This window comes from Rattus norvegicus, chromosome 8 (genome assembly GCF_036323735.1).
Source record: "Rattus norvegicus strain BN/NHsdMcwi chromosome 8, GRCr8, whole genome shotgun sequence".
Taxonomy (NCBI): Eukaryota; Metazoa; Chordata; class Mammalia; order Rodentia; family Muridae; genus Rattus; species Rattus norvegicus.
Genome location: NC_086026.1, coordinates 78,088,394 through 78,100,929, shown reverse-complemented (window position 1 = coordinate 78,100,929; position 12,536 = coordinate 78,088,394). Strand labels below are relative to the sequence as shown.

Sequence of the window (12,536 nt, the reverse complement as noted above, 5' to 3'; positions counted from 1 at the left end):
TAAGAGCACCAGTGGAAGGGGAAGCCCTGGGTCCTGCCAAGAATGAACCCCCAGTGAACTAGATTGTTGGGGGGAGGGCGGCAATGGGGGGAGGATGGGGAGGGGAATACCCATAAAGAAGGGGAGGGGGAGGGGGATATTTGCCCGGAAACCGGGAAAGGGAATAACACTCGAAATGTATATAAGAAATACTCAAGTTAATAAAAAAAAAAAAAGAAGTAATAGTGGCATAGTTAGCATGAGTGTAACCAACAACTTTCTGATTGAATTTAAGGCTCACTCCACAAGATGAAATCCATACCTGCTACCATTACTGCAGCAAAGAACCTGTGGCCATACAGGTCTTAGGGGAGAACTTATTACTATTATTCTGCCAAGGGAACATAATATTAAACCAATTTCTAATGAGTCATTGCTATGCACATAGATACATGCATTTCTTAATTTTAATCATAGAAGCTCCTTTTTGTGGTAGAAGGAAATTAACAATGGGGTCTACCATTGGCCAAGGTACAGCGAATGAAAACCATGGAATGCTCAACTCTAAATTGAACACCTATATCACAACCCCTTCCTCCTCTCCCAACACTCGGGAATGGTTTCAGAAGTGGGGTTGGAATGATTGTAAGAGCCAAAAACAGAGCATTCTGACATAGCCTTGGATGTTGAGTATATGAACTCAAAGCAATTATGACAGCGTGCACAAGCTCAAGTCAGAAAAATATCTCACATTAAGAAGGGAGGTGAGCATAAAATTTTAACCTTAACTAAGGAGATATTGGCAATTGATAGCTTATGGGAGAGGCAGAATTAGTTCTCTTTAAAGGTATGGCTATCACAGGTTGACTACCATGTAGAGGGGTGGTATGGTGCTGCTCGTACTCGAATGCCAAATTCTGCACCCCAAGATCTGGATGCTCCAAGGTGAGTGAATCCTCATGTATACCGTTTTTGTTGTGTAAACCTTGCCCCAAGTTATTCCTGATTGGTTATTAAAGATTGTTACAGCCTGTAGCTGGGCAGAAGAGAGGGAGGCAGGGCTTCAGGTTCCAGATTTGGGGTCTCAGGCAGGGACCAGGAAGGAGAGGAAGAAGAAGAAAGAAGTCATGATGGGGTAGGTGGATCATGAGTGGCTATAAATAAATAAATAAATAAATAAATAAAAGTCTAAATTGGACTTGACTTTAAAGAACAAAAAAGAGAGAATGCAAAGTTGGGTGGGTAAGGAAGGGGTAGAGTTGGGTTGAGGATTAAATAAGATCAAAATATTCTCAGGGAACTAAAAATTAAAAGCCAGACTTCCTGGAAAGGTTCCATACCTACCACCATCAGCAGCCTCTTATATTAGTATCTACCAGGTATCGATCACAGAAAGCAGTGTTAACTGGCAACTGTCCCCCGGTTCTGTGTCATTCCTAAGATCATTTTCTAAGCCAGGGAGAACAATGAAAATTCTCTTTTCTTTATGTCTTGATATATAGAAAGTTCCATGTCATTTCCACATGAGTCACTGCCATTGCTGTTATCGCCCTCCTGTCACCATCCCTGCCACTGCCACAACCACTACAAAGGCATTTGTTTTATGATAATTAAAATAAAGGGAAGGGGTAGCAACAGAAAACCTAAAGTGATTTACTGAAACTGGCATTGGTGGCAGTGGTGGTGGAGGAAGGTGGACATCAAGTGTCTTTCTCCATCACTCTTTACTTTTGTTTTTGAGGAAGCAGCTCATCTGCTCAGCTAGACTAGCTAGCCAGCAAGCCCCAAGGATCCTATTGTCTCTGCTTCCTCAGTGCTGGGATTACAGGTATGGCTGGCTTTTAGGTGTGTTCCAGGAATTGAACTCAGATCCTCATGCTTGTCTACTGACCAGTTCGCTGACTGAGCCTTTTCCTTGGAATCTTTATTCCAAATTCGCAATAGTAACTGCCACTTTTCTGTCTGATAAGTTAACGTTATACTCATTGTCTCTTTTTAAAGACTTACTTTAATTATGTATATGTGTGTCTGGGGTGGGGAAGGGGTCTGTGCATGGACATGAAACTGTCCCCAAAGGCCAGAAAAGGGCATCAGATTCCCTGGTGCAGAAGTAAGAGGTGGTTGTCAGCTGCTTAGCATAAGTTCTGGAAGCCAAACTTGGGTCTTCAAGAGCAGTGTGTGCTCTTACCTGCTGAGCTATCTCTCCAGCCCCCATTTCCTCTTTGTAAGTCTGGCAATAACTCTTTAGGTCTGCTGCATTGCTGCTCTTGGTGTTTTTAAATGGCACTCAGAGGGATGAACTAGTTCAACCCCTGTCACCTACTCTGCAAAGAGTACTACTCCCTGAGGATGACAGAAAGAACTGTCTGCTTTGTCATACTGGTTTGTATCTCACTCCTGCTACTTTGGGCAAATTACTCCCCGAGTCACCTACTTCTCCAAGCATTGTTTTTCTCATCTCTAAAGTGGACCTAAAGCTTGTGCCAAGCTCATGGGACTCTTTAAAGATGACAAGCAAGACATTGCAGGAAAACATTCTGAACAATACCTGCACTGGGTGAGGCCTCAATAAATGTTTCATTTATAAAATAGTCAATTTTGTATCATCTATATTTTTCTAAAGGGTAGCATTTTCTCTAACACCTTGTTTATCTTGTGGACATTTCAACTATATTATCAAATTGCAGCTAATTGTTTTCCTGATAGACTGTTTTATTTTCCAACTTGCATGTGGACTTGTAGTCTAGAAGACTCGGGTTATACAACATAATTATGAAATACTGCTAGCCAGGAGCTGGTTTTAGTCACAGACACATGCCACCAGGGAATGGTCTGTGTCCACACCCAGGGGAGGGGGCTACTGTTTATGACAGGTGCCTCTGCCTCACCACAACTCATTCTTCTCAGGTGATGACCTCAGTCACCATGGCAGCGGCTGCTCCTGAGCCTCCCTGCCAGAGCCTGTTCCTTACCAGAAGACTGTCCACTTCAGACTGCACAAATGGAGAAAGGGAATTTGGTAGACCCCTTTCCTTTCTGGTCACTCTTTCACTATAAATAAAAGTCCATTGTGATTTCTAAGCTCCATTATCTGACCCCCAAATCAATGTGGTTCCTCCAAAGGAAAATGGTCTAGGCCAGCGGTTCTCAACCTGTGGGTCACAACCTCATTGGGGGAGTGAATACCCTTTCATGGGGATTATATATTAAATATCCCGCATATTAAATATTTACATTATATCTCAAAACAATAGAAAATCATGGTTATAAAATAGCAATGAAAATAATTTTATGGTTGGGGAGTCATCACATGAGGAACTGTATAAAGGGTCTCAGCATTAGGAAGGTGGAGAACCACCACTCTAATGGTTCCAAGGTCTGAAACACCTGCTGCTAATTTGGTTATATTCTACACCACTCACTATACACAGTTGTGACTACACAATTCTATGGGGCAGCAGATAGGGGCATGAGAAAATAGATATATCTGACCTTCTTTTAGCACTTCTTGTCAGTTGAGGACTTGAGGAAAAGGAGACATTGAAGGTAAATGGTAAGGAACTTTGTAGAATTTGAAAGTCAGGGTGGAGTATAACAAATAGTAAGGATACCAAAATGGCACACGTACAAAGCATTGAGTCAAGTATCATCTTTCACTCTGGCCAATACTGACGTCAACTTGACAGGATCCAGAATCACCTAGGGGCTCAAACCTCTGGCCATGTGTGGGAGATTTTAGATTGGGTTGGTTGAGGGAGGAAGACCCACCCTGAAGGTGGGTGACACCGTTCTATGGGTTTGGATTCCGGACACAAGATGACCACCTGCCTCATAATGCTGCCACTATGCCTTTACAACCATGGTGAACTGTGACCTAGAACTATAACCAAGATAAAGTTCCTTAAAAACTTGCTCTCCTAAATATTTGGTTCCAGCAAGAAAAGTAACTAATGCATGTTTCTGTGACGGTCTTGAAGAAAGAAATATTACAAGTTTGTACTTGTGATTTTTCTATTGCAGTGATAAAATACCATGACTAAGGCAAGTTATCAAAGAAAGGTTTATCATTCAGAGCCTGCCCCACATGTGGCCTATACATATACAGCCACCCAATTAGACAAGATGGATGAAGCAAAGAAGTGCAGGCTGACAGGAGCCGGATGTAGATCTCGCCTGAGAGACACAGCCAGAATATAGCAAATACAGAGGCGAATACCAGCAGCAAACCACTGAACTGAGAACAGGACCCCTGTTGAAGGAATCAGAGAAAGGATTGGAAGAGCTTGAAGGGGCTCGAGACCCCATATGAACAACAATGACAAGCAGCCAGAGCTTCCAGGGACTAAGCCACTACCCAAAGACTATGCATGGACTGACCCTGGACTCTGACCTCATAGGTAGCAATGAATAGTCTAGTAAGAGCACCAGTGGAAGGGGAAGCCCTTGGTCCTGCCAAGACTGAACCCCCAGTGAACGTGATTGTTGGGGGCAGGGAGGTAATGGGGGGAGGATGGGGAGGGGAACACCCATAAAGAAGGGGAGTGGGAGGGGTTAGGGGATGTTGGCCCGGAAACCAGGAAAGGGAATAACATTCGAAATGTAAATAAGAAATACTCAAGTTAATAAATAAAAAAAAAAGAAAGGGTTTATTTGGACGTATGGTTGCGGAGGGGGTGAATCCATCATGGTGAGGAAGAAGCAGGCACGGTGGCAGGAACGGGAAGTTGGGGCTTACATCTTTAACACCTAACAGAGAGAACAAACTGGGATTGGTGTGAGGCTTTGAAACCTCAAAGCCCATGGCCCAGTGATATACTTCTAGTAAGACCATATCTCCTGAGCCTCCCCAAACAGTACCACCAGCTGGGACTAAGCAGTCAAATACCAAAGACGTACTGAACATTTCTCATTCAAACAGCCACACCGTCTTTTCCTTCTGAAGGAGGATATGGCTTCTCCAAGATCCCAGAGATTGCAAGCTGAAGAGTTAAGACTTGAATGGAGAGTTCGAAAGCTTGGAATTGCCCTGCTTACACCAGCAACTTCTCTAGTACCTTAGCCAATCACTCAGTTTTCCTTAGTCAAGTATGGTACAATGAAAACCTCACAGCCTCACTTTCTTAGGCATAAGTGATGGAAAGCACACAAGTGGCCTGGTGGTGAGACACTGATGGAACCACTGGGTTAAACTTTTGACATGGTGGCCTTAACTTTAAACTGCCTGTCATTCGCTCCACTGGCTACACATTCTTGGAATCCCATCAGTCCCTCTGAGCTTTGGAACAGTACCTCATTTCAGAACTGTGTGACTGAATTTTATGGCTCTGCAGGTTTTGTTCTCTTGGGCACTACAGGCTGTTGAGTGGCATGTTATCTCCAAAGCAATGGGTCATAGGCCCATCAAACCTGAAAGGCCATGCAGGCCCCTTGAGAGGCTCAGTAGAGTAAACCAGCAGACCTCAAGCTTCAGCATTAAAATAATATAGAAGGCATATAAAAGTGCAGGTGCCAGCCACAACCCTGAAGTTTCTGGTTGAATAGGTAGGGGTAAGAGTATATATTTCTAACAAGCTCTTTGTATGTGAATATGTGCTTTTGTGTGTATATATACTCACGTGCATATGTATGTACATGTTCATGTGTATGTGCACTTGTGGGTGTGAGTATGTGTGGGTGTTCATGCATGAGTGTGTAGTCCAGAGGTTGACATTTTATATCTTCCTCAATCACCTCTCCACATTATATTTTCAAATTTTATTTCTATTTATGCACATATGTATGTGTATGGCTATGTGTAGATGCCTGTGGAGGCCAGAAGGCAGCTTTGGATCCCCCAGGAGCTGGAATTACTGGCGGTTGTAAGCTGCCTGATGTGGGTGCTGAGCTCTGAATTCCTGTCCTCTGTAAGAGCAACATCACTTCTCTCTCTAACCATTGGGCAATCTCTTCATCCCCTCCACTTTACTGTTTGAGACAGGGTGTCTCTGAACCTAGAGGCCACACTCATGACTGATCCATGAGCCCTGGGAATCCTTGTGCCTCTTCCACATCTGGGCCAGGATTACAGGAAGGCATACACCATCATGCCCAGCCATGCCTGAAGAGTTCTAAAGTGGCAATTCAGAGGGTCCCAGGAACCACAGCAGAGAATCGTTAAAAGGAAGACAAAATGACTTTGGGCATTCGTCAGATTTCGGCAGGGTTCCATTCCGGCTTTGTGGGTAAGTCCCTAGGCCTTTTGGAGCTTTGGTTTCCTCACTTTCAAGCTGAGGACACTGGTACCCATTCAACAGTGGCTGAAAATACCGAGTGGTTCACACATAACCCAAGGTTTGCTATCTGTTCCCTGAGCGCCAGCCTCCCATGTTCCTGCACACAGCACAACTCACCTTCTTCCCCAGAGACTTCCGTTCTCTAGTAATAACTGACGGGAAAGTATCATTTAGCACCTCGAATCTGGATGAGGTTATACTGAACACATGGGGCAGGATGCTTCTCCCACACCTCCCAGCTGCCTGTTTGAAATCAGCCCTTTGACTCTACTGTAAAAGTGACTACATGTATTTATTTTTGTGTGTGTATTTGTGGTGTGTGTAGAGGAGTAAGTGTGCTGCAGTGCACATATGTAAGTCAGATGACAACCTATTAATGTGAGTCTGTTCTTTCCTTCTACCATGTGGGCCCTGGGGATTAAGCCCAGGTTTTCAGGCTTGGTAGCACTGTGTTTACTCCCTGGGATGTCTTACTGGTCTCTCTGTCATACTGTTTTATCCCAGCTCTGAGAGGACAGAGTTCCACAGTGTCACTTTATATTTCCTTTTGACTGTCTCTTATTTTGACTTTGTCCCATGTTTAAGGAGACAAAGACATACACCTCCTTCTCAGGTGTACACACCATCATATCTGTAATGAAAGGGGCCTGAGATTGTGTCAGACCACACTCCGTGCTCTCTTCTGTGACTTGGGCTTGTCTTTGGCCATTTGGCCTGGGCCATAAGAGAGTGGCTTGTCAGAGCAGCCCTTTAGTTGTCTCTCAATAAAGAAATAATATACAAGTTTTTTTGATGCTATAGCCTACCCCACAAAAGCAACTTAAGAAGAAAGAGGCCATCTTGGTTCACAGCTCAAGGGCACAGGTTATCATAGTGGGGGAAGTCATGGTGCCAGGAGCTTGAAACACCTGGTTACGGAACATCTGTAACCAATCCTAGGATGCCAGCTTATGGACCAATGGCAACCACATTCAGGGTAAATCTTCCTCAATTAACCCAGTCTAGAAACTCTCTCACAGACGAGCCCTGAAGTTTGTCTTCAAGGTGATTCCAGACTCCATCCAGTTGGTGATCAATATCAACATTGCAATATATTACCTTTAAGTTAGTATTATTGTTCTCTCAAGTAATAGGAAAGAAGGAAAAATACTCAACCACTGGTGTATATTGGCTCTCCTCATTCACAATTCCAGCCTTTTCGGTCCTCTCCCAATCCTATCCCTGGATCTGACTGCTCATTGGACTTTTACCTCAGTGGGTACTTAATGTTATTAGGTTCTCTGGAGTGAACCCCAAAAGTGAGGCATTACAGGATCCTGAGAGTTAGTGCCCACTCTGCAAAGTTCCCTAGAGTCTTCTCCCACAAGTTCAAGGGTCACTTTGTATACCTGGCCCCAGCCAGATAGCCCTCCCTGGGCACAGCAACCTTTACCAAGCAGATGAACATCAGCTTCCCCTGCTGTCATTTCCTGCTCTCAGAAAAGCCTGCTTTTCCATCCCTTCACCAATGTGTGACTTAAAGTGGTGCTTCTGATACGTGTCATCATGCTCTCACTCCTGGGGGCTTCAGTCACTACCTTTCTTATCTGCTTTAATTCAAATTTGCCCTCCCCAGATGTGAGACCTGTGGAATTTCTAGTGCTGATTCCAACAGAAAGTAAGGTGTGATCTGCCATCTTCGTGCTTGTCACAAATGACGATTACTCTGGCTGGTTCTACCCAGCTCCACTTTTCAAATCACATCTTCTCAGAGTTCCTGCAGCTTCCGTCTCAACTTTACTCAGCTCACCCTGAATCTCCCTGTCTCATAGCTCCCTGTACCCCCACAAGGAAGGGAAGGAGGAAGATGTTTTCTCCCTCCGAGTTCCACTCAGAATTTGGGAAGTCTCATCATCACTAGGGATTTATATATAGGGTTGTGAACAAACTGTGACTTGAGGCCCACGTTTGGTCCCAGGTTGAATGCAGTCAGCTTCTTGTGAACCCCCCCCCCCATGCAGGTGCACATGCATGCTCACATACGAGCCTGCACACCCCCCTCACTCTGGGTGCTCCACTGGGTTTCTTATTTTTGCACAGGCAGGAAAAGCTGAGGCTCTGGGTCCAGCAAACTTACAAGTTCAAGTGTGATATATTTAGAAAGACAGCATTACCAAAATGAATATATGTCCCTGTCAGAAAGGAACCAAATAATATGGCTTAGATAGGACATATGATTTATGTAACCATGAAACTTTACAACACCACATAATCTTTCTGTGTGCGTGTGCGTGTGTGTGTGTGCACGCACGCGCGTGCCTGGCTGTGTGTGTAGACAGCTTGCAGGAGTTAGCTCTGTCCTTCCACCATGTGAGTTCCAGAGATCGAACTCAGGTCATCAGGCTTAGCAGCAAGCCCTCTTCCCTAAACTCTATACCTCCTCCTCCAGTTCTTTTCTTCCTAGGTTTTAGCCCAAGCCAAGTCAATATGGACAGTCTGGGCACCAAGGATAAGGTAGATAAGAAACGTTTTTCTCAGTCTTACTCCAAGTAAGAAGGCTGCCCTGCTTCCATGGAGGGAAACACATCCAAGTTGTTGTCACGTTAATCACAGGCCAACTGGGAGTCTGCTATTTACTCTTGTGTCACTTCCTCCAAGATTCGATTACTGTAATTGCCTATTGACTACGTGCTCTGCCGCCTTCCACACCAGCTCCAGCTGTCAGGGTCAGGAGCAGGGGGCAGCCTGCATCACCATGAAAAGGGATGCTTCTAACATATAGGGATAACAGGATTGCATTCTGTCCATCTCTTCCCCCCAAGCCCCTGATTTGTGTCCCAACCCCCAGTTGTTCCAGTACTATATGCTTCCTGGTCCTCTCATTCTGTGCCTCTGGCCAAGCATATCTCTCCGGATTTTCACCATGGATTTTTGTGGTCAAATCCTGCCCATTACGATCACCCAAGGTTACAATGAGTCTTGTTTAAAGATGTTTATTTTCATTCTGAATTGTCTGAGGCCCGCACTGCATTTTTTTTAATTTAAGACTTTTGCTTGTCCCATGCTGCTTTAAATTGATTTTTATGAATCATTTGGCTTCTCTACTGATTTTTTCCATTTACTTTCATTACTGGATTCATGGGTTGGGGGAGGGTGGTGGCAGCTGTCGATCGTTTGCTTTTCAAGTCAACCAAGTCTTGGTGTTTACACTTGAGCCTCATGGATGGACTGGCTGCAGCCTTCCATTTCCCACAGTATAGAAATTGCTTTGAAAAAGTGGCGGCTTAATTCCCGCTATTTGAGGTGCAAGCGCCCCGCTCAACATCCCTGCTGCTACTCCAGTCTCAACTTCGCATAAGTCATCTCGAAGCTCAGCTATCCTCTAAACCCGAATTTAGCCTAAATCACTGCCAGCCACTGTGATGGTGCCGGGCGAATCTCTTCCATCATCTAGTTCTTAAATAAAAAGTGCCTCCTCACTGCCCATTTGATGGAGGGTAATGAGCTGCTGTTTCTACAAGATTACTTACCTGATGAGTCAGGAGGACTCAATAGGGAAGAGCTAGGCAGGACCCCAGAGCCTCTGGCTGAGCATTTCTGGGAGACTGAGCTAGCATTTCTATCGAGAGTCGGCAATTCTCTCTGTCCTTCAGCCCAGATAAATTAATGTGGCCTTTTGTCTTCATAAAACACTCCTGACAATGCCTTCCCTTCCCACTGCCTAGAGCATCTACCAGATGCTCTACCAGAATCACCCAATGGGCATGTAAACAGGTACGGTCCTGCATTTCATTCCTAGACTTCTTCATTTGAGAGGACTAGGCTTGGAACTAGAAGTGTCTACGTCTCAGCCATTTTCCAGGTGCTACTTTTGCTGCTGCTGCTGGAGGCCCACGGTTAACCACTGACTTGGAGTATAGAAAGCCAGCATAATAAACATAATAATGAGCATAATAAACAGTGTCTTTCCTGTGTGAGCCGCATCTGCCATGGCTGCCACAGTATCATTATAATATAGCTCAGTCTTTCATTTGGAAAGCATATGTCTGTGACACTAAGTCCCTAACATTCTTTTTTTTTAAATTGGATTTTTTTAAACTTACATTTCAAATGTTTTTCCCTTTCCCGGTTTCCTGTCCATAAACACTCTATCCCCACCTCTTCCCCTTCTTCTATATGGGTGTTCCCCTCCCACCCAACCCCCCCTTTCTGCCTCCCCAAAATTCCCTTACACTGGGGGTCCAACCTTGGCAGGACCAAGGGCTACTCCTTCCTTTGGTGTCCAAGAAAGCCATCCTCTACTACATATGCAGCTGGAGCCATGGGTCAGTCCATGAATAGTGTTTGGGTAGTGGTTTAGTCCCTGGGAGCTCTGGTTGGTTGGCATTGTTGTTCTTATGGGTTTGCAAGCCCCTTTATGTGGACTGTATCTTGGGTAATTCGAGCTTTTGGGCTAATATTCACTTATCAGTGAGTGCATACTATGTGTGTTTTTCTGTGATTGGGTTACCTTGCTCATGATGATATTTTCTAGTTCAATCCATTTGCCTATGAATTTCATGAAGTCATTGTTTTTGATGGCTGAGTAGTACTCCATTGTGTAGATATACCACATTTTCTGTATTCATTCCTCTGTTGAAGGGCATCTGGGTTCTTTCCAGCTTCTGGTTATTATAAATAAGGCTGCTATGAACATAGTGGAGCATGTGTTTTTGTTGTATGCTGGAGCATCTTTTGGGTATATGCCCAAGAGAGGTATAGCTGGGTCCTCAGGTAGTTCAATGTCCAATTTTCTAAGGAACCTGCAGGCTGATTTCGAGAGTGGTTGTATCAACCTGCAATCCCTCCAACAATGGGGGAGTGTTTCTCTTTCTCCACATCCTCACCAGCATCTGCTGTCACCTGAGTTTTTTATCTTAGCCATTCGGACTGGTGTGAGGTGGAATCTCAGAGTTGTTTTGATTTGCATTTCCCTGATGACTAAGGATGTTGAACATTTCTTTAGGTACTTCTCAACCATTCGATATTCATCAGCTGAGGATTTTTTGTTAGCTCTGTACCCCATTTTTAATAGGGTTATTTGCCTGTCTGGAGTCTAATTTCTTGAGTTCTTTGTATATTTTGGATACTAGCCCTCTATCAGATGTAGTATTGGTAAAGATCTTTTCCCAATCTGTTGGTTGTCATTTTGTCCTAATGACAGTATCTTTTGCCTTACAGAAGCTTTGCAGTTTCATGAGGTCCCATTTGTCCATTCTTGATCTTAGAACATAGGCCATTGGTGTTTTGTTAAGAAAAATTTTCCCAGTGCCCATGTGATCGAGACCCTTCCCCACTTTTTCTTCTATTAGTTTGAGTGTATCTGGTTTGACATGGAGGTCCTCGATCCACTTGGACTTAAGCTTTGTACAGGGCAATAAGAATGGATCCATTTGCATTCTTTTACATGCTGATCTCCAGTTGAAACAGCACCATTTGTTGAAAATGTTATCTTTTTTCCATTGGGTGGTTTTAGCCCCTTTGTTAAAGATCAAGTGATCCTAGGTGTGTGGGTTCATTTCTGGGTTTTCAATTCTATTCCACTGGTCTATCTGCCTGTCTCTGTACCAATACCATACAGTTTTTATGACTATTGCTCTGTAATACTTCTCGAGGTCAGGGATGGTGACTCTCCCAGAAGTTCTTTTGTTGTTGAGTATAGTTTTCACTATCCTGGGTTTTTTAATATTCCAAACGAATTTGCAAATTGCTCTTTCTAACTCTATGAAAAATTGAGTTGGAATTTTGATGGGGATTACATTGAATTTGTAGATTGGTTTTTTGGCAAAATAGCCATCGTTACTATATTAATCCTGCCAATCCATGAGCATGGGAGATCTTTCTATCTTCTGAGATCTTCAATTTCTTTCTTCAGAGGCTTGATGTTCTTATCATACAGATCTTTCACTTGCTTGGTTAGAGTCACATCGAGGTATTTTATATTATTTAGGACTATTGTGAAAGGTGTCATTTCCCCAATTTCTTTCTCAGCCTGTTTATCCTTTGAGTAGAAGAAGGCTACTGATTTGAGTTAATTTTATACTGAGCCACTTTGCTGAAGTTGCTTAGTAGTTCTCTGGTGGAACTTTTGGGGTCACTTAAGTATATTTTCATATCATCTGCAAATAGTGATATTTTGACTTCTTCCTTTCCAATCTGTATCCCTTTGACCTCCTTTTGTTGTCTGATTGCTCTGTCTAGGACTTGAGTACTATTAGAATAAGTAGAGAGAGAGTGGGCAGCCTTGTCTAGTCCCTGATTTTAGTG

The 12,536-nt window shown here is 43.8% G+C and overlaps 1 long non-coding RNA gene across 1 annotated transcript; it reads left to right on the top strand.

Annotated features, from left to right (window-relative positions):
• The first annotated feature begins 774 nt into the window (after positions 1 to 774).
• LOC134479977 (uncharacterized) lies at positions 775 to 3,061 on the top strand. Its single transcript, XR_010054052.1, has 2 exons — positions 775 to 924; positions 2,887 to 3,061. It is a non-coding gene; the product is annotated as an uncharacterized LOC134479977 (long non-coding RNA).
• Positions 3,062 to 12,536: the final 9,475 nt, after the last annotated feature.